General features: G+C 40.7%; 1 long non-coding RNA gene across 1 annotated transcript in view; it reads right to left on the reverse strand.

Moving 5' to 3' along the window:
* LOC308409773 overlaps window positions 1–1,100 on the reverse strand; it is a 54,531-nt gene extending 53,431 nt beyond the window's left edge. Inside the window, exon 1 of the long non-coding RNA XR_013974073.1 lies at window positions 954–1,100. This is a non-coding gene — a long non-coding RNA (uncharacterized lncRNA). The remainder of the gene's footprint in view (window positions 1–953) is intronic.
* Window positions 1,101–22,209: the final 21,109 nt, after the last annotated feature.

Raw genomic sequence — 22,209 nt, forward strand, 5'->3', positions numbered from 1 at the left:
GACCAATCAATAGTTTTAGGGGTATCAAAAAAAGATGAGAGTGCGATCCATCACAGGAGACTGTCAGACCGTAAATGGGTCGATACATCAGCGTGCAGAAACCTTGCTGTGTGCTCAACACGCCACAACTTTCTTATAAGCTGTGAATGCAAATTAAATTAAACAGTCTTGTCATTATTGTCAGATATAGTACAAAAATTTATTTTAATTCAGATTCCCACAGGTGCCAGCGTTCACTCTATGTAAACTTTGTCATCAATACAGGGATACTATTTATACTTCTTAATACCAGTTGTTTCGTACAACATGAAAGTAAAAATAGGCCCTCTGGCCATTGCTTCTGAGCACAAACACACACAGGGCCAGTAGTGTGTGGAGCACAGTGACTGGTGCATTTAAGAGGGCAGGACTCCCTCCACTCAGCGCTCTAGGGGAGCACAGTGATTTACTGTTCCTCTCAGCGGTGCTATAAACGCTGCTCCATTCCTTAATGAGCCACTGACATGCCGCATGTTTCCAGCGTGTTTTCCTTTGGCTCAGTGGGGACGGCTGCCTGATTGCTGGCCCCATTAAGAGGGCATTCCCACTGACACCAGCGCATGCTTTCAGCCATACGCACTCAGGCATTACAAGCAATCAACTAAGGCTGGGTAATAAGGGGTGTCTATACAGCACCTGCTGTGCCACTGGTTGAAAACAGAGCCAGAAGGTGATGCATGCATTCAGACAACTTAGCATTATTAACAGTGTATTCCAGTCATAAGAGGCCAGAAAGGCACTTAGTCTAGCAACAGTAACCAACTTATATCTCCTATAATGACATGATTTGATGGCTCGTTTCAATTTTTTTAATTTATTTTTTTCTGTAGAATCAATGCAGTGGCTCAGGTCTGCATTGGTCAAACCAGCACTTAACACACTATGCATACTGCTATGAAAAGAATTCCACTCACCGGGTATGTGTTGAAACCCTAAGTGCTGCTGCTCCAGTGTTTTTTATAATCCGGTGGAGTTGAAAAATAGCTAAAGGAAAAGAAAAAATCTTCCTTGTGAAACCTGCCTCCAAACACACACAGTCCAAGAACTTGCCACACAGCCACTCTAGAAGCCAATCCAGCAGAAAGACAGGTGGTGACTGACTAGCAGCTGCCAACACAACAGCTGATACCCAATATCTGCTCACCGCAAGTTGCAGCTGGACCAATGGGATGTAGCAACAACCGTTGCTGGGTCAGCTCAGGTTTATGCTAAAGCCCAAGACTTCACTCTGAGGACCACAGATCCCAGTGTGCTCCAGTTTGTCACTCCTGCGTGACCAAATCCTCTCTCTAGGTCTGTCTGGACCTGCCATGCAGAGCCGCCAGTCCCAAGGATGCTGTCCAGACAGCATACGACTCTCGCTCACGCTCTCCTCATAAGGCTGGATTACTCTTTAACCACCTGGCCAGAAGCAAAGCACACTGAGCAAGTTTAAAATCTGTCTACTGTGAATGTAGTCTATTCGAGAAACACATTTTCTATAAATCTGAAAACTAAAGAGCATTCCCTATAAATATATTATGTGTACAGTAATTTGTGTTATATTTATATGTGAATATCTCAGGTTTTCCTAGTATCACACTTGTATCCACTTTATGTATATCAGCTTTTTCTAGCCTATGCAAATAAAAAAGTGTAATTAAATAAAGCTATTAAAAGCAATAACTAAAAAAAAGGAACACAGGGCACATGAATTGTTGTTTACTATGATGCAGAATTGGTAAAAAGTAAAAATCAACTGAACAAGCATTAAGAGACAGAGAGCAGGGTTTTTGCCTTTGCGCTCACAGTACATGAGCTAATCCACCCTTTTACAGACGGGCTGCTGCTTTGTCTATTTTACCTTTACATATTTTAGAGTTAAACAGCTCACCACGCAAGCCTGTGACACCTTTTCAAAAGTTCTGAAGCTACATTTTTGTCCCTCAGAGAGATTTAATCACACTTATGATGTCTCTCCCCCAGAAGGACAGATGTTGGATCTCTTCCCACTGTGCATCTTTAGGAACCACATTTAAATTAATAAAACCCAGCAGGAAAACATCTTCTGACTCTGGTCAATAAAATATGATGTGCAGCTGTTTACACTGAAACAAGTACTGTTCAGGTTCAGTAGAAAGCAATAGCAATAATCAGCTGCAACTGGGCATCTGTCACAGACGTTTTAACAAAGTAAACTTTTGTTTGCAACTTGAAATCTTCTGCCCGGTTTGTGTAAATGTAGTTAGTAACATACTCAAAAAGTCAGACTTCACAGAAGTTTTAGATTTTTCCTCTATTAAACATTTTTTTATGTTTAAATTGGTTAGAATGTATCTAAATGTTAACCAGATGTTAATGTGAACGACTCAAGATGAATTAATTAAAAAGAAAAAAGAAAGAAAGCAAAGAAATCAAAGAATGTGAAGTTGGTGCGCCAAATGCTTCAGTGTCTCTTATCAAGAAAACCGCCAGTATGTCACAAACTACACATACAGACAAATAAGGAAGACTGATATGGCTTCACATATGATTTAAATAGAGACCACATTAGAGAGAAAGCAAAACAAATAATGTGTCTCAATTCGCATGCTTCCGTTGGTATGCTTTCATGTTGTACAGTACATGGCTTTTGGTAGTGTTGCCTTTCATCCAACATTGTCAAGACGACCTGCTGAAGTTCAAAGCAAGCATCAGAATGGGGAATAATGGCGATTTAAGTTACTTTGAACATAGCATGGTTGTTGGAGCCAGATGGACTGGTTTGAGTATTTCAGAAACTGCTGATCTGCTGTGATTTTCCCACACAATCATTTCTACATACATACCTTCTGATGGCTGCTTCCACCAGGATAACATATTTGCTTGGTCTCCCCTGTCTTTCTGCTATGTAGTTAAGATGGCAACCACTGGGAGTGCAAAACGTGTACAGTACTACAGTGTCAGCGTTTTGAGTACACAATCTGGGTGCTTGTAGATCACTTCATGTTATCTTATTTAATAGTGTGAATGTACAGGGTGGGCCATTTATATGGATACACCGTAATAAAATGGGAATGTTTGGTGATATTAAAGTCCTGTTTGTGGCACATTAGTATATGTGAGGGGGCAAACTCCTCAAAATGGGTGGTGACCATGGTGGCCATTTAGAAGTTGGCCATCTTGGATACAACTTTTGTTTTTTCAATAGGAAGAGGGCCATGTGACACATCAAACTTATTGGTAATGTCACAAGAAAAACAATGGTGTGCTTGGTTTCAACGTAACTTTATTCTTTCATGAGTTATTTACAAGTTTCTGACCACTTATAAAATGTGTTCAATGTGCTGCCCATTGTGTTGGATTGTCAATGCAACCCTTTTCTCCCACTCTTCACACACTGATAGCAACACCGCAGGAGAAATGCCAGCACAGGCATCCAGTATCCGTAATTTCAGGTGCTGCACATCTCGTATCGTCACACCATAGACAATTGCCTTCAGATGACCCCAAAGATAAAAGTCTAAGGGGGTCAGATCGGGAGACCTTGGGGGCCATTCAACTGGCCCATGATGACCAATCCACTTTCCAGGAAACTGTTCATCTAGGAATGCTCAGACCTGGCACCCATAATGTGGTGGTCCACCATCTTGCTAGAAAAACTCAGGGAACATGCCAGCTTCAGTGCATAAAGAGGGAAACACATCATCATGTAGCAATTTCAAATATCCAGTGGCCTTGAGGTTTCCATTGATGAAGAATGGACCCACTATCATTGTACACCATATACCACACCAAACCATCACTTTTGTTGTTCCAACAGTCTTGGAGGGATCCATCCAATGTGGGTTAGTGTCAGACCAATAGCGGTGGTTTTGTTTGTTAACTTCACCATTCACATAAAAGTTTGCCTCGTCACTGAACAAAATCTTGTGCGTGAACTGAGGGTCCTGTTCCAATTTTTGTTTTGCTCATTCTGCAAATTCTGTGCGCTGATCTGGGTCATCCTCATTGAGATGCTGCAGTAGCTGGAGTTTGTAAGGGTGCCATTTGTGAGTAGCTAATATCCGCCGAAGGGATGTTCGACTAATGCCACTCTCCAGTGACATGCGGCGAGTGCTACGCTGTGGGCTCTTGCTACGCTGTGGGCTCTTGCTACGCTGTGGGCTCTTGCTGAATGAAGCTGGGACAGCCACTGATGTTTCTTCATTAGTGACAGTTTTCTTGTGTCCACATTTTGGCAAATCCAACACTGAACCAGTTTCACGAAACTTAGCAAGCAGTTTGCTAACTGTAGTATGGGAGATGGGTGGTCTCGTAGAGTGTCTTGCATTGAAATCTGCTGCAATGACCCGGTTACTGCATTCACCAGATATCAACACAATTTCGATCCGCTCCTCACGTGTTAATCTCTTCGATATGTCAATGGCTGTGAACAAAGAGAAACTTGTAAATAACTCATGAAAGAATAAAGTTACGTTGAAACCAAGCACACCATTGTTTTTCTTGTGACATTACCAATAAGTTTGATGTGTCACATGGCCCTCTTCCTATTGAAAAAACAAAAGTTGTATCCAAGATGGCCAACTTCTAAATGGCCACCATGGTCACCACCCATCTTGAGGAGTTTGCCCCCTCACATATACTAATGTGCCACAAACAGGACTTTAATATCACCAGCCATTCCCATTTTATTACGGTGTATCCATATAAATGGCCCACCCTGTATTTATGCTTTCAAATAAGCAAGTATGCAAACTGAGACACAGGAGATGGTTAGCTAGCGAGCTAGCAGCTTTGCTGGATGGCCAGCAACTGGTCTGCATTAAGGATGAGTACCGGTATCGGTTCTGACATAAACGGTAGTAACCAGACCGAAAAGCAGCACACATTTTGGTGCTTTATTTCTGTGCTTTTTTTTTCTTGAGACGTCATACACTTTGGATTCTAGCCAATCATTTTACCTTTCCAAGGATAGTAGGCAGGCCCAGGTACGTACGTTCTTTTAGAGCAGAGCTAAAGATTAAAAATGCCCAAGGCGAAGCAGTCAAAAGTCTGGCTGTACTTCACAGCAAAAGATGTAAACTCAGCAGCCTGCAACAAGTGCTTAAATGTGATACTGTGCAAAGGAGGTAACACCTCAAATTTGATTAAACACCTGGCGACGCATAGTGTTTTTTTAAAAGCCGAGGAATGCACTGTATTTGATAGCTTGCTGCAAGAGCTCATACCGAGCACATCTACTGCAGGTGTGGTGCCTGTTATCGGACCCGGAGTTAGCAACATACCCCAAGAACCCGAAGAGGAGAGTCTTGGCCCCTAGCCCTGCCAGTGTAGCAGAAATGATGACGGATAATGATGGCAGCAGCAGCCGTTCTTCTCGGTGTGAATAGCTTAATGTTGTTCGTGTGTAATTTACATTGAGTAGGCTAACCACATTATTAAATTAAAGAATATTTTTTAATCACAGCCCGAGTGATTTTTTTATTAACCTGAGGACGACAAACTCAATTTTATCTAGTCTGGGCAAACATTAGGTTGACCGATGTTGCAAGTGTAAAACTAGTGTTAAGATTAGCATTCAGGGACCTTTGTTTGGTTTGGGGATCTTATACGAGGTACCACAATTTCATCCTAACCTCTAAACTCTAATTAAATCCGAACCTCTATGAGACAACGAGAAAATAGACACTTATAAAGTTATAGTGTGTGTGTGTGTGTGTGTGCATGAGTGCATGTGACCATCCATAAATGTAGTTATATGTGTTTGTACATAATAAAAGTGTGCATGGACTCTCCGTGTGACTGTGTGTGAAAGCTTACACCTGCTGGTCCTCAGGGGGGTAATAAACACTACCATGACACATGAGGAGTTACTGTGTATTGAAATCTGAAATATGTGTCACATCATAACCAAAACACAGAACAATGCCTTTATAATTCACATGTTATGGATACTACAGGGACACAAAGGAACAAGAAGCCAAATAATCACAATATAGGCGATATAAGCTGAGTTCCATTTCACAGCAAGGACCTCTCTGGCCTCTCACACGATTGGAACAAAGAGACAGAATGTATTAAATGAAAAGCACTGTACTCCAAAAAAGGCTGAAAAAATAAGGCCTACATTCATGTTGGATGACATACGTATTTTATTTTTATCAGAGGTGTCACTGACTGTGGAAAGATTAAGAAATTACTGTATAATCTGTAACTACAACAAGTGAGTTTTTCCATGACACCACTGATACCGGGAGGGCCCCCACTCTAATTTTCAACTAAACATCCCAAGGTCCAACACAGTGAAACCAGCCCCAGGCAAAAATGACTGTAGGAGAAACTATTTTCTGTTGCCCTGGTATCACCAGCACAGAGCTAATAGATAGCAGGTGAAGGATGAGAATGAGCAATGTCAACACTGCAATCGGAGCTCCCCTTTGGCATGCCTCCAGACCTGCTTAGCTCTTTAAATCAAGTGGTACTTTAGGGCTCAGCAATGCCAACATGTGCACGTGGGGAGGGACCACTGCAAGATATCCAACTCCATCATTTAGTTTTCATTTAAGCCTCCTCATGTGGAACAGATTGTCTTTACAAATCCTACCATGTGAATTCATGGATTCTTTTTTCACATTCTGTCTCTCACAGTTGAAGTGTACCTCTGGTGCAAATTACTGACCTCTGTCATCATTTTAAGTGGGGGAACTTGCACAATCGGTGGCTGACTAAATACTTTTTTGCCCCACTGTACACCAAACTCAGCTCAGCAAAGATTGAAGAGTGCGGACCATACTGGATTAGCTGGATGCTGGGACGCTGCTGGAGGTTAAACAGCAGAAACAGAGCACAAGTGATTATGAGAGAATTTATGCATTAGTGAATGTTACACTGCAGGCATGCTTGAAAATGACCCATGTCTTTTCCTAATCACTTTTTCCCTATCTCAGTTGAAAACAAAGTGAAGAAAAAGTAGGAAGGAGTATCGGACTTCATTTCATTCAGCTATTTAATGACGCAGGAGCAGATGTATTTGACGTGAGTCTGTCGTGACTAAATTACAATGCTCCAAAGACTGACTACATTTGGGCTAATGCATGAAGAGTCTAGCTCCATGTTTGAAGAGTCTTTCAGATACATACAAAGGCAAGCCAGTGATAAAGTCACTGGGAGCATGGTGAATGGTAACATTAATTACCACACTGTATGTCCTAGAGTATTTAAAAATAGAATAGGAGGGAGAGCCTTCAGTTTTCAGGCCCCTCTTCTGTGGAACCAGCTTCCAGTTTGGATTCGGGAGACAGACACTAGCTCTACTTTTAAGATTAGGCTTAAAACTTTCCTTTTTAGTTAGGGCTGGATCAGGTGACCCTGAATCCTCACTTAGTTATGCTGCAATAGACGTAGGCTGCCGGGGGATTCCCATGATGCATTGAGTTTTTCCTTTGCAGTCACCTTCCTCACTCACTATGTGTTAATAGACCTCTCTGCATTGAATCGTACCTGTTATTAACTTCTGTCTGTCTTCCACAGCATGTCTTTGTCCTGTTTTCCTTCTCTCACCCCAACCGGTTGCAGCAGATGGCCCCACCCCTCCCTGAGCCTGGTTCTGCCGGAGGTTTCTTACTGTCAAAAGGGGGTTTTTCCTTCCCACTGTCGCCAAAGTGCTTGCTCATAGAGGGTCATATGATTGTTGGGTTTTTCTCTGTATCTATTATTATAGGATATACGGTACAATATAAAGCGCCTTGAGGCGACTGTTGTTGTGATTTGGCGCTATATAAATAAAATTGAATTCAAGTCAATTCAATTGAAATTGAATATCTACATTTGGACAACTGGCCTGTTTATAAACAAAACACACCATGACATGAAATCTAATTATTTGCAGATATTAAATATTTCACAGTTAAGTAGCTAAGGTGCTGCTTCATGCTGCCTGAAGGCTATTTACATGTGGAAACATAGCCTGCTGCAGAGTCTGCACTTAGTAAAAAAAAAAAAACATTCCACTTCATTATCAGTGCTGGAATAAAAAAAACAATACAGCAGTTATGCTCCAACCTTCACTTAACTTTGGTGATTTTATTATAGGTTATTATCTTTTTTGTAGTATTTCTGAATCCAAGTTAAAAGCATGTATAAGGTATAAAAGACAGTCATTTTTTCATGATCTGAGAAGTGAAGGCGACGTGGAAGTGCCCAAAGCTTGTATTCTTTTTAACAGCCACCAGGGGGTGACTCCAGGCGTACAGAAGTCCAGGGTTACTTGTACAGAAGTCTATTTTGTAAACTATCCTCAGCTCACTTGCTCTGTGACCACACTCAATACTTTACTGATGAATTTACAGCCTCAGCTGCTAGTTTCAGTTCATAATGATTAAAAGATGAAGTTGATTTTCTAAATTATTATCCAGAAGATGCACATGAGCATGCACATTGTGGTGGTTTTTGTGGAGCCATTTCCCACTGTGCTGCGTTTTGCAGATTTGAATTTTGTGAAGGAGACACTCTCATGACTCATCAATTGACGCCAATGACTAGTCAACTGAAACATTTTCGGATCGACTCAGATCGCTTGAAACCCCGGTCAAGTAGGTCTTATAAAAGTACCTGGAATCAGGTCCTCCCACCTACTGGCAAACCCTAAAAACTGAGTCGAGCCAAGCCAAACCAAACCAAGTAGATACTAAAGGAAAAGGGCTAAAAGATGGTCTCCATGCTCACACTGAAGTTTCATAACAGGACTTCAATAATTCATTAGCCAATGGGTGATGTCACAGTGGCCACATCCACCCCCTACTCTGTCAGCAGCAAAAAAAAAAAAAGTAGTTATGAGAAGAAAGTGTTACAAAGTAATGCTTGTGAACTTTACAAACTATTTAACATTCAGATCAGGATGTTCTAGTGCAGCGGTCCCCAACCTTTTTTGCACCACGGACCGGTTTATGCCCGACAATATTTTCATGGACCGGCCTTTAAGGTGTCGCGGATAAATACAACAAAATAAAACTAGTACCGGTACCGAAAAAAAGAAAATTTATTCATAACACATGTGAAAAGACCCAGGAAAACCGAGTAAACGATACAAACGATAACAAAATAACGCTGAAAAACAATAAAAACCCTGAAATCTATACATTTCACACCTGAGCCTCAACTCTCGCGGCCCGGTACCAAACGACTCACGGACCGGTACCGGTCCAAGGCCCGGGGGTTGGGGACCGCTGTTCTAGTGTATCCCAGATTTAAGGAGTTAATAAGGGCACCACTGAAGCACTTTCATGTAGTGTAACAGATTTCAACCAGCTCCAGCTATGGCTGCAGATACCTATGGGTCACTCCATTCAGTTTTCAGTCAACTGTAACCCTAGTGTTTGTTAAAGGACTTTCAAAAATACAAAGGATGCCAAGAAGTATCATTATGCGGCATTCAGGGAAACATTCAAAAGATCTTGGCATATGACACGAATCCAAATAGTTTAGACTTTAAAAAGCTCTCAAATTTCTTAGAGTTGAAGCTAGTGTAATCTGAAAACATGCCAAGGAGACTAGAATGAATAAGAATCACTAAGGAAAGATTTTATATAATAAAAGGCCCTCTAGCAGAGGCATAAATATTCATGCTGGCTCAAACAGATGATTTAGAGGAACAAAAAGCCTCTTCTGCAGAAGGCTCATGACTGACCTTTAACATCCAGCTTTAGCAAAAAGCAGCTTTGTAGAAAGACTGCAGTTATGACAAGGTGTTTGTTCTGAGTAATATATCACTGTAGCGTGTGATATAAGCTGGATCTTCTCCAATATGTCAAAACTGATAACTGATACTTCAGTTTGAATTTCATTTTAGGGAAAAAAGAAGGGAAGCACAGGCAGCCCAGTGTGGAGGGTTGAACAGGTGATGAACAACAAACGTGCTTGTGTGTTCTGTAAACTACTAATTAATAATTAATATTCATATAATATCCAGTATTCACTAATTAGAGGTATGTCTTGTGGATTTTTTTTTAAATAGTAGCAGCTACACAGATTGTCTTGCAAAGTTTTTGCAAAGATGCAAGTTTGGTCTTGTTTATTTGAATTAAGGTGCAGAGATGACAATGTTTCAGTTAAGCAGCAATTTGTTTTATCCAATAACTGAAGAAAGACAAAGCAACAGACACGAACTCCTGGAATTAGTCATAAGGTGATATAAGAAACAAAACAAAACATCCATTTAATTATACTTAATTGGTAGTGTGAGCTTGTTGTTAGTCCAGTGTTTCTGGTACAGCTGGCATGATGAACATGACAGGATCGCCAGTGGCGACAAGCAGACAAAGAGAGAGACACACACATTAAGACTAAGCAAGCTTGCATGTAGAAAGAAACGTAGAAGTGAAACTGAGACGTGAGTTTATTTTGGATGATGAGTGATTGGGTTTTTTTTCGTTTTTTTTTAATATAACATCAGAAGTGATAGCAGTCAGGAGATCACCTGATCAAATTTCATGGAGCCGGGCCACACTGTGCAGGCAGGCTCATGTGTTTCCTACATCTTCCATTCATTTCTGTCCAAGACCTCCCTCATAATAAGCGGTCCATAATCACCGGGCATAAAGTCACACTGTGAGACAATAAGACTGTGCTATACGTGCTTGCTACACTACACTACACTGCTGCCTGTATTTAGCAAGGGATTATTAATTTTCTTTAAATTCCTCAAGCTTCAGACTGCTCTAAGTGCTGGGTTGGGGTTTTTGTTTGTTTGTTTGTTTGTTTTACTCTGGCTTAACATGATGTCAAAGAGATGGGATGACCCAAGTTTGGTGATCTCAGGCACAGAAACTCCACCCACTGCTTTGACAATGAAGGGCAGCTAGCCAGGAGAAAGTTGCCTAAAAGTGGAAGGAGGTTCCTTCAAACAGGATGAACAGGATAATAGATGGCATCAAGATCTAAAATAAATTATCATTATTTTTGAGCTGTGAATCATACAAAGTTAGAGTTCTAGAATAAAAATATGGAAAGAATAGTGAGCAGTAAAAGTCTGTTTCAAATGTTGTGTTTAACAGTGTCCACTAAGCTTATCTTAGATTTGTTCCAGATGAACACCTGATGAATTTCACTCACCAAATTAAAATACAGATTTCAATAAAAAATTGTAATCTTCAAAAATAGAAACTGGCTGCTACATTTAGCTAGAATCACAAACCTTGGTGTTCTTTTCCATCCACTATCAGGGCTTCACATCTAAATTTTCATTTCCATCTTAAAATATGGCTGCTGCACTGCCATTCCTCTCTCTGAGCACAGTTAGACCCAAGTATGTGATACACTGAACATTCCAAGATGAAACAATTTGCTTTAGTGCGTTACATGATGCATATTAAGGACTGGAATAGTTAACACTTGTTTCTCATGGAGTTTCGAATGTGGGAGAAGTGGTTTAAAGACCTGAACTACCTGAAGCAAAACCCGGCAAACAAGACTGCTGACTCAGAGCCTTTCTGATCTGGACTGGTGCAGCATCTGCAGTGATGTGGGTGCTGTACTGATCTGTGGAAGCTGTGGATTATGGTCCATCTATTGCCCTGCTGTATGTCTTTTCCTATGACCACGAGCTAGTGGCTGAAAGAATACATTTGTGTATCTAAGTAGTTGAAATCAGCTTCTCCGGATCCAGACAAGAGGCAAAAAAATTGATGGATGTGTGGATAACTGGAATGGTTAAATCTGAATGGGAGTGTGACTAGGCCAAAGTGTTTGCCGGATGCATTTTTTGACCTTATGACATCACCTGAATTACTATGGATTAGGGATCAACACAGACATTCAATCTGCAGTATTACAGCAGCATTATAAAAGAGTAGCTGAGTCCTGAAATGGACTTAGTCAGATCACATATTTGAACTTCCTTCTGAGGACATTCAACACTCATCATCGTCAGGGTGGTGATGCCCTCAATATAAGAACAGCATCACCGTCATCATCATCATCATCATTAGTGAAAACAGAAGGCCGTGTTCATGAGGACAGTTAACTTCAGCTCGGCGGAGGAAATCCAAAACAACATTTCCATCTGCCTGTGCTCGGGTTACAATGTGTCCTTGTGCTCTCTAATCCACGTGTTTGTCTGGAACATGTCCCGCCTCATAAATCAGACTGTTCAGGCACAATCATTCTACTTTGCTGAAAAAAACAGAAAGCAAAGTGAGAGAAGATGGAAGGTGAAAAGCTGAAGAAAGAAAACAGAGTTGGCAAAATGAAGGCAAAGCATGATCACAGACAAAAGTATAATACAGCTTAGTGCGATGGATTCCCCTCATTCAGCTCAATATTTTTAGAAAGACTGTAAATCCTCTGTCCCTTCTGAATGATATCAGGCAGGGTTACTCTGCAGTTTGATTTAGGTGGATTACTGGACTGGGAGTTGGCGGTGGGTGTGCTGATGGAGGGCCGTCTGTTTGGAAGTGTGTGAGAGATGGTACAGTATTCACTGATGCCATTATGACTGCAGAGTTTAGGACACTGCAGAGATCATGCTGTCTAGACTGGTAGTGCTATAATGGGATTCAGGCAGATTACTGTGATTACACTTGTAGTTGTAAAGCAGGGCAGCTTTCTGGGTAGCCAGAAGGTTCCAGTTTCATTCACTGATGAGCCAGGTTGAATTCCTCAATGGCGAAGGCACATGCTACAAGGAGGACTTCCCTTAAACAATGAAAAAGGTGTTTCTTCAGATAATCAGACTTGTTAGAAAACATTTGATGCATCTTGGCATCTGGTGCCAATGTTTACAGCCTGCTACATAAAACTGTTGTAGCCCCTATAGCTAATCTGCCCCTTCATAATAATTGTACAGTGGGAGAGTATTTTTATTACTCACCTGTATAAACTGTGTTAACACTTAAAGTTTGCATTATTAGGGCTGTAACCTCTTTGAATGGTTCATGGCTGTAGCTGCTAGCTATCTGTTAGGCTTCACCTCAGATAATTAGGACCATGTTTATGCTGTTGGAGCCTTTTGGTGGTGGTTAATTGTTCTAACAGGCCATCAGAATTCTGAGTTCCAGTTTTGCTTAATGAAATTCAAAGATTTTATTTGTATGTTACTTACCAAGTATCTTTGTCTACATGATGCTCTCATACAGTGAATGGATGCACCTTGAAAAATTCATCCAGTTTGCAATTCTAAAATTGTCTATCTTTGATATCATTTATGGTTGCTCCACTTGTGAAAAAATATCAGAATGTCTTCGAAATTGAACTTCTTTAAGCTTCAAATTGTGCTTGTTAAACTTTAATCTTTTTCCTGCATCCTCTATTAGCTGCACATGAATTTTAAGTTCCATGATTGGATCCATAACCACGCCTCCAATATGTTTGAATGTAGATGTTCATTTTTAATACTGCGGTGACCCCTCCCACTCTGTCTACCTTTAATCTTACACCACTGTTTGTTTTCCAGGCACTAGAACTTGAGTTGGAGCTGTGAGCGTCCTCTGCTCACACATCTGAGCAGGGTTCCATAAAGGCATGAAGGACTAAATCTCTGTCTCTGTCTCTCTCAGCCAGGCCTCCTGGATTCCCCTCATTTTATTTTCCATGGTTTGGTTTCCTGCCACAGTCAACGAGCAGCTTGAGGTGGCTCGTGTTTAGATGAATATTCCTACGCAACTAATATTAAGTCAATGTGTTGACATTTTGACTTGCCTCTACGTGTTCTACTGTAACACAATATTCAGTTCCAGCCGGAAAACACAGTGGAAAATATGAGCTCTGGTGAAATATGCTAAGTGTCAATCCAGTCTTCTAAAGCTGTAGGGAAAAAAGTGTCATATAGTTACTTAGGAAACATTTAACAAAGCAATGCAAAAACTTCTTCAGATTATCCACAAAACTTGCTATCAATACCCATTTCATTTGAAATTGTTTCAAAGAGCACCACAGAGGTCCAGTTCCTCAGCGACCCTGAGTCGTTGAGAGGAAGCCTAGCAAACAGCTAGACGCTATAGCTGCCTCTGCCATCATCCAGCTGTTAGCTAAACTTTAAGCTTTAGCAATATCCACAAATAAACTGAGCTGTTATGTCCATAAGCACTAGGTCACTTCTGGACACTGGAGTAATGTCACTGAATTTTCCAGCCCTGGAGGTTGCTGCTTGGATACCATAAGAGGTAAGTGAAATACCCTCTGACCCTTTAAGGCTAAAGTAAACGCAACAGCTAAAGCTAGCGTGAAGCCACTTTCTCACAAACACACACAGACACATGACACTCAGGTGAGCGACTTACAGTGACTCTTGCCAAGCAACGGTCTTAAGATTCCTAAATGAGGTCGTCCAGCTTCCCGTGGCCCTCGTGCATGCTGATTGGACAGCCTGTCGGCAACTACGGCGATGAGGTAAATAGGGTTAGGACAGTGGAAACGGTTAAGTCAGAAATTACATGAAGTTCCAGACGATGCCCCAGACAATGCTCCTGGTCTTAAAGATGTCTGCGGCCCACATGTCAAGTTGTTTGAGGATTTCAAAACTGCCCCTTCACTCTGGCTTCTTGCTTTAAGGGGAATAACTTGCTTGCTTCAAAGCAACTAATTTCTCACTATAAAAGATCTTTTGTTAAAAGAAATACCTGGTAACACACAAAATGCCACATGTAGGTAATGTGATCAGGGGCTTGTGTTTGCTTTGTGTATTCGTATCAGACACCAATACCGCGTGCTTAAGTCACTGCAGGCTGATCTCTCTGCCATCACTCAAAATAATCCCTCAAGATATTTTTTCACCTACATACTTCAAATGGAAATGTTCCCCAAACATCATTAGTTGAATGGCTGTCTGCACAGGTGTACATAAGACTCAAAGCATGGTCATTTGGGCTTTGACTCAGGAGGTTTTAAGTGCGCTCTTGAAGCAAATCCCATTTGTTACTCCATCAGATGCTAAAGGGTGTTTTTACAGTAGACCTGCAACTGTTGACAATACAAGGCCTGTTGTCTGTCATCATCACTCGCCCGTCTGAGAATGATACCAGTCACCCAATACTCTGTCACTTTTAAGCTCATCTAATGGTACTTCAAAGCACCTTTACTTAATCACCAAACCTAAAGCGAGAGCCCACAACAAAAGCAGGAAACAGTGGGGAAACTCCCCAACCTCTGACCTTTTCCCTTATGAGACTCCATATGAGGAATTAAAGCTCTCAGATGTGGCACACATGAACCCCTTATTTCTGTCCCCATCCCCCAAACCCAAGCCTGTGAGCTTTTCTTGAATTTAACTGTAACCTCCCTATATGACAAGGGCTGCAGATGGAACCAAGGAGGGGGCAGTCATGGCAACTGGATCATATCTGAGAGAGAACAAGTGGACCTCTGGAGACCACAAGGCACAGATTTCAGAGAGAAGTCAAAGGCATTAAGTCCAAGTCCAATTTCCTTGTCTGTCTGGACACTCGAGGTTCCCAGACGGTTTGGTCATATGGAAAAAACACACGGGTCTTTGATTTGAGAGGAAGCACCAAGCTAGCTACTCATAGAGGTTTACTATGTAATATATCACAAGCTGGTTATAATAAAGGGGGAAAGACATGTCAAAAAGAATAGCCTTGATCATACGTCTGCAGAGTGTTTAGGTACCGCCATTCGGACAGGTGTCTGAGAGCTCTTGCATGAAGTTCAGATTGGAAAAGTAGAAAACTAACAGCACAACTACAGTTTAATGTCAAAGGCTAGCAGTCCCTGTAACAGGAAGATTTTTCTGTAATATGCACAACTCACAAAACAAATTGAAAATATTATCATGAATGTTGTGTAAAGATACTGTTTAACATTTTCTAATATAAATATAATTGATTACAGAGGCCTTTCCAGCAGTGTGTGATGCTTCTATTGCATCAGAAGTGGCTAGTGTCACAGAGATACAGACAAGGTGTGTGTAGGTATCAGTGCTTCGAAATACTGGGCACAATAATTTTCAGTGCCTAGGTCCTGCCTAGGTTCCACTAGAAGTTGCCTAATTCAACAGACATATGGACATGAATCACCACAGTACTCTCACTTATGGTGAACCTTTGTTATAACAGATTATAACAGATTCTTCACCATTTAAGGACGCCAAGAGCAATTTGAAGTGCTTGGCATCTCCTCAGCCAACAGAATGAATTGGATGACTAAAAAAACAATCTATTTTTAAGTAGTCAAAATATGAAATATCTGGGACAAATCATAAAGATGGGCAGAAGAAGAAAAGTCACGAGGCAACCAGAGAACTGAAAGAGTTACAAAAAGGAAGTCAAAAAGCGGCCGATATGGGAGAGCGATGTAGAGATGAGGGAGAGTTTATTCCTCTCCCCTCCTCTGCTGTCCTTTTATTCTCTGATGCTCAGACCACAGATGTGTATCTGGATCTGATCTGCATCTTTTTGGACTGATCCCTCGCCGGAGTTCCTCAAACCAACCCTCTGTGTTTGGGCAAGCTTGAAAGAGCGCTGATAGTATTCAAAGTGTCATGACAAGAGAGTGACGCACACAGCCACAGAGCGTTATCTCGTCATCGGCAGCTGCAAGTGGAGTCCCAACGCATGCCCGCCGTCTCACATTTCTTCAGCAGCGATCCCAAATGCAAGACAGACCATGAAAGGCCCTTCATAGGTCAATGGCTAGGTGATTTATGAGACAGTGAAGTACTGCACAATGACAACACAGTGTGCCATGTCAGCTGAACAGATGCCTTAGAGGTCCTGAAATATTATCAGTTGCATCTCAGTCATACCCCTGAGCCATGGATACATAGAGAGATAAAATCCCCAAGTCTTGCAGAAAGCCTTAAGAAGCAACCAGCTGATAAATTCATTATGCTAATGTGCCCGTGTGGTTGGTCTAATTTCAAGCAGACTGCTCTAGTCGGAGAACAACAGGATGCAAGTTTAGACCAACCAGGACGTTTTCCTGCTTTATTGTTAGCACAACTATCACCACACAGAATGGAAAAACTCAGCGGATATCTCTGAAAAAAAGGCCTCTGGTAAAGATGTGCCTCACTCATATCAGCACCACAGATCAGTAAGAACTGCAGGGAGGTCTTTCACATACAAGGCAGATGATTGTTCCTTTTACTGCAGTTTTTCTAAGCAGTGTTTGCGCTGGTTAGATACGCACAGAAGTGATTCAGCAATATTATCATTTATTTTGTAATGTTCTATATGTTACTTCTACTTGTTTCTACTTGTATTCTTGGTCATTGTGTATTTTTTAATTCGTTTTGATTCCCTTTTTAATCATTTTTAATTTATCACATTTTAATCACTTTGAATCACTTGGACACTGTTTGTTTTTGGCTTTTTTTGTTTGGTTGGGGTTTTTTTGTTATTTCATGTATTTTTAGTCACTCGATGTGATCATTTTCCATCTCTGCACTTGTTTATTGTCTCTTTGAGCTTATTTTCATCCCCTTTGGGCTGAAAGTGAAGCTGAGCGATCATGTAAGCATTTAGAAATCCATCCATATTAACTTGGGTGCACTCAAAACTAACTTGTTCATACATGTGTAGTCTGACCGTCCCTTAAGGGGGTCAGTGCTGATACCTGTTATGAACAGATGAACAGCCACACTTGACCTCTGTGAGATCAAAGCCATCATTGGTAATAGCTCTTACCCAAACCTAACACTGAAAAAAGACAAGGATCTTTTTGGAAAAACTGTAAAAAGTCATTCAGGGATGTCAGTTACAATTATCATTATGATTAATGCAATCTATCCATCTTTTTTGGCTTATCCAATTCCAGCTGTCCTAAGTCAAGAGGCAGGGTGCATCCTGGACAGGTCACCAGTCAGATGAAGAGAGACATGCTATCCTTCACTGTCATATTCACACCTATACCCACTTTAAACCTAACATGCATGTCTTTAGACTGTGGGAGGAAGTTCAAGTGCCTGCGGAGAACCTACACAGGCACAGGGAGAACATACAAACTCCACAAAGAAAGACCCCAGGGGACACTTGGACTCAAACCCAAGATCTTCTTGTTGTGAGGCACCAATATTATTATATTTTTTTGTCCCTGGGATAGCATGTCTTAGGGGAACAATTTCTAAAGATGAAAAAATACATATTTTTTTATTTAGACAATTTTTATTTTCATTTTTTATAGCTAATTTATTATTTTTGTAATTTTAATACATTTGTCTGACACAGATTTCTCTTGTAAACTAGACATTGAGTCTCAATGGGAGTAGCTGTATAAGTAAAAGTTAAATAAATAAATAAATATTCTGTATAACACAGGGTTAGGGTTAGATCTCACAGAGGTAAAATCAACCAGGTTATTGATGCCCATCTGAGTTAGGGTTGGGTTTAGTTTTAGCTATCTAATGAATGGGCCAATTTTTCAAAACTAGGACATTTTAAATGAAATCTAATAAAGTTTGGCATTACAGTTATGCTGATAAAAGCTTTTTAATTTACAAAGTATGGAAAAATTCTATAAAAAGGGGGAAAAGTTCAAACTACAGAGGCATGCTGGTCTGGTTGTGGATCTTGGAGAGTTGCAGCAGTGCGTCTCAAACTTTCCATGTACGCCCCACTTCAGAACCTAAAAGATGTCAACCGCCCACACCTCATTAATAACAAAAAAGGAGCAAATACCTTCCAAAAATAAAAATTTTTACTTCATATTTCTCTCCCGATTGTCTACAGCCAAAATCTTGGCAATGACTGAGAATAAAAACACTTATGTGTGTGCATAGAGCAGCAACACTGTTCCAAGATTGGAAAAACAGAAAGTTTTCACACATTCAGAGATGGTGTATAAAAATACTTTTTTAGTAGTTTTATAATTATCTGTTAAAAACCAATAGCATGTTTTTTATGGCCTACAACCATCAAAACATAAAAATCAACTGGCAGATAATTTTCTGAATCAGTGACTGAAACAGCTATTGCAAAAACTGATCACCGATGCCTCCTTGTGTTGACCGCTCATAGTGCAGCTCACACTTGAACACAACCCTTAAGTGAGAACCTAAACCAAGCTACAGCAGTAAAATGACGTTTATTACTTCTATAAAAAACTCTGGCTCCAGCTGTAAACCCTCCTCTAATGTGTGATTTTCCTCTTTACCGTAACAGCAGTGGGACTTTTTACTGGATCATTTGGCGACATCACAGAACTCCCTCACCGATTCCTCCCATGAGAGTGACTGTTCATGTGTGATTAGTGGTCAGCGTGTATGTTGGTGCTCTTTCACAGGCTCTGCACTGCACGCTACCGTGACTCGGGTGGCCAGACCGGGTCGTGATTCACAGAATTAGCTCCACTTACAGTTACAGCTACTGTATCAGCGGCAATCTGTGGTTACCGGTCTGGACCTCAAGTGGCCAGAACTACTTTCTCATGGTGCTCAAAGGGGATGTGAAGGAAAGTCCCAGACAGAGTCATATCCGAAAGTGATTGTTCCTGTGGCAGCTCGCTTAGCATTTGAAGTCTTAAAACATAAAGATGACTTGTCTCCACCTGCTGAACTTGCATGGCCTCAAACAATGACATCTTCTTCACCACTTCTCCCAGTTGAGCCAACAAAATGCCTGGGCCGGATGTTAGAGACCGGGTCCTTTGAGGTTGACCGTGACTCACTGAAATGGGGCAACACCCTCCCTCCCCCGTCTCTCGCTCCCCTCCCACAGCTTTGAAGTGGTGGCAGATTGTGCACAAACAACATAAACCTCCCTGCGACAAACCCTGCGATTTACCACCCAAGGCAAGGAAATGGCCACTAAGACAGATCCATTCAGTTTATAGGGTTGTTTTGTAGCTTTCGTACCTCCGGACGGACTCTCCTTTGTCACAGCCACTTTGAGATCTGTGGTAATGAGGATTCCCAAAGAGGGACTGCGAGAAATGACCTCTCCAGGTGCCTCAATGTAGCTTTGGGACAGTTTTGTCACAGATAAATACACACACTCTCACTGCTGTGCTTGACACCTCCAAAATACTGCAGTTAACTGCTGCTTCTTCAGGTTCAAGGTTCACCCACATGTGAAATCCAGAGCTGATTTACTAACAGTCCCGATAAAGGCTGCAAAGAACTAGATATATTTTCACACCACAATTTTCACTTAAAATTGAGTCAGAAGTATAAACAATTGTGTACCTCTATCAGAAGTATAAGGTGTACTTTGTACTCCACAACAGTTAGTTAACTAACTAAACACTATGGAGTACACCCAAAATAACAAGGACAACATAAACGCTCTAAACTTTACTTCAGCGAAGGAACTGAGTACAGGTAGCGCGTTCTGTCGATCATGCTGTGGCACTGGAAGATTACCAGGTCCGATCCAGCTGTACCTGCGGGTGGGCAATCATTAAGCTCCTGTCTATGCATTCAGGTTTGTGCTTATTGGTTTTTTAAAACAAAAGGAAGAAACACTGACTCGCAAAACTGAAAACATCAGATTTACTTCAAATTTTACAGTGATGATGTATCTCCTGTGCTGGATGACGCACTTGTCTTTTCAGTGTGTTACAGTTCTTTGTTTCTTGTATCTTGCCATGATTCTCAGACCCACTTTTTAACTGCTCTGTTCATGTGCAGCAAGTCTTCAAGCTCAGGTTTTAGAAACCCTCAGTTTAACTACAGCCCATGGGCTCACAAAATATATCAACAATTAGGAAAAGACTATTTTCAGTCTGAATCAGTTGAGACATAGGTTTTGTTTCCAATCTGATGTCAGATTCTACTGATTTTTAACCGAAAACATTGCAACACTTTGGAGGACCACTAGAGGGAAGCACTTTCCTAATTATTCAAGGCACAGTTTCCCTACATATATTGTGACTCACTGAATGCATTACACATTGTGTGTGTGTGTGTGTGTGTGTGTGTGTGTGTGTGTGTGTGTGTGTGTGTGTGTGTGTGTGTGTGTAATACTGGCCAGCTCTTTTTGCTTCTAAAAACCCATCATCAAATGTTCCAGTAAAAGAAAGAAAACTAAACATCCACATTAAGGGCTGAATATTTAAACATAGGTCAAAAGGTCAAGGTCATGTGATACTGTGTTATATGGTTTTAAAACAGTATTATTTTAATTTAGTCCTACTAATCTAATCTAATTTCTTCTATCATAAGCAAGATGATCAGAGTAAGAAACTATTTTAAAATACATGTTAAATATGTGTTATTTTTAATTTCTTTTTCTCAGCTTATTTGCATCATTAGTGTGTTTATAATAACCTGAATCTTCCGACTGTGCACAGATGACGCTGGAGGAGGTCCAGTGACTGAAGGAGGAGCTCAGCGATGGCAGATAAGAGGACAAAGCAGCCCCTGTACTCCAGCAGAGGGCTGCCTCACTTAAAGCCAGTACCTCATGAAGTCCACCTTGTTTTATGGAGCTGGGAGGATTGAACATGTCACATGTTGCACAGATTTTAATGCCCTCTCTGTTAGTGAAGGCAATAAACTGATTTTAAATGCAACATTAAACTCTGTTCAAAGCAAACCTTTCTATTTGCTTTCATTTTCGTGAACTATGCTGAATATTCTGTACAGATGTGTCTGTTGAAAATGGGCTTCAGTGATAGCAGAAAAGAGAGGAGACCACACTTTAAATATCTGAACAATTACACTTTTTCTGTTCTTCAGATTGCATGTAACACACTTAGTTTGGATGAGACAAATAAGAGACACTTTTGTTATCCCGAAATTTGATAAATTCATTGTTAAAGGAGACAAAACCCCATGTGAAACAGGATAAAGTAGAAGAGTTAAATAAATTAAAACACAATATGACAAAACAAAAGAGCTCATTAACGTAAAATGACTCATTTTATTCTAAAATAAAAGGTGAACAACAAATAAATGCAATAAAATGATTCAGAATAATGTAATATAAAACAATATAGTCTAGCCCTATAGGGATTAGATTTTTTTGTATTTTGCCCATGAACTAAAACCAGTTTAGCTCATTGGTTCAGCTACCAGTTTTATCAACTATCAATAAGAAGAGACAACACGTATGATGTTATGTAAAGGTAAGATTTGTGCATTTGGGCTGAATTCAGCCCACAAAACAAGAAACAGACATAAAAAGTGAGTCTATTTGTTCATGTTCAGTGACACAAATTGTCCGTGGACAGATACTTTCTAACTGATGCATTTCAACAACGTATAATGTGCTGTCCAGAGAAAGCACCATGGTTCACGTAACCACGGTAGCCAAGAAAACA

The sequence above is a fragment of the Rhamphochromis sp. 'chilingali' genome (assembly GCF_963969265.1).
Source record: "Rhamphochromis sp. 'chilingali' genome assembly, chromosome: 14".
In the NCBI taxonomy this organism is placed as follows: Eukaryota; Metazoa; Chordata; class Actinopteri; order Cichliformes; family Cichlidae; genus Rhamphochromis; species Rhamphochromis sp. 'chilingali'.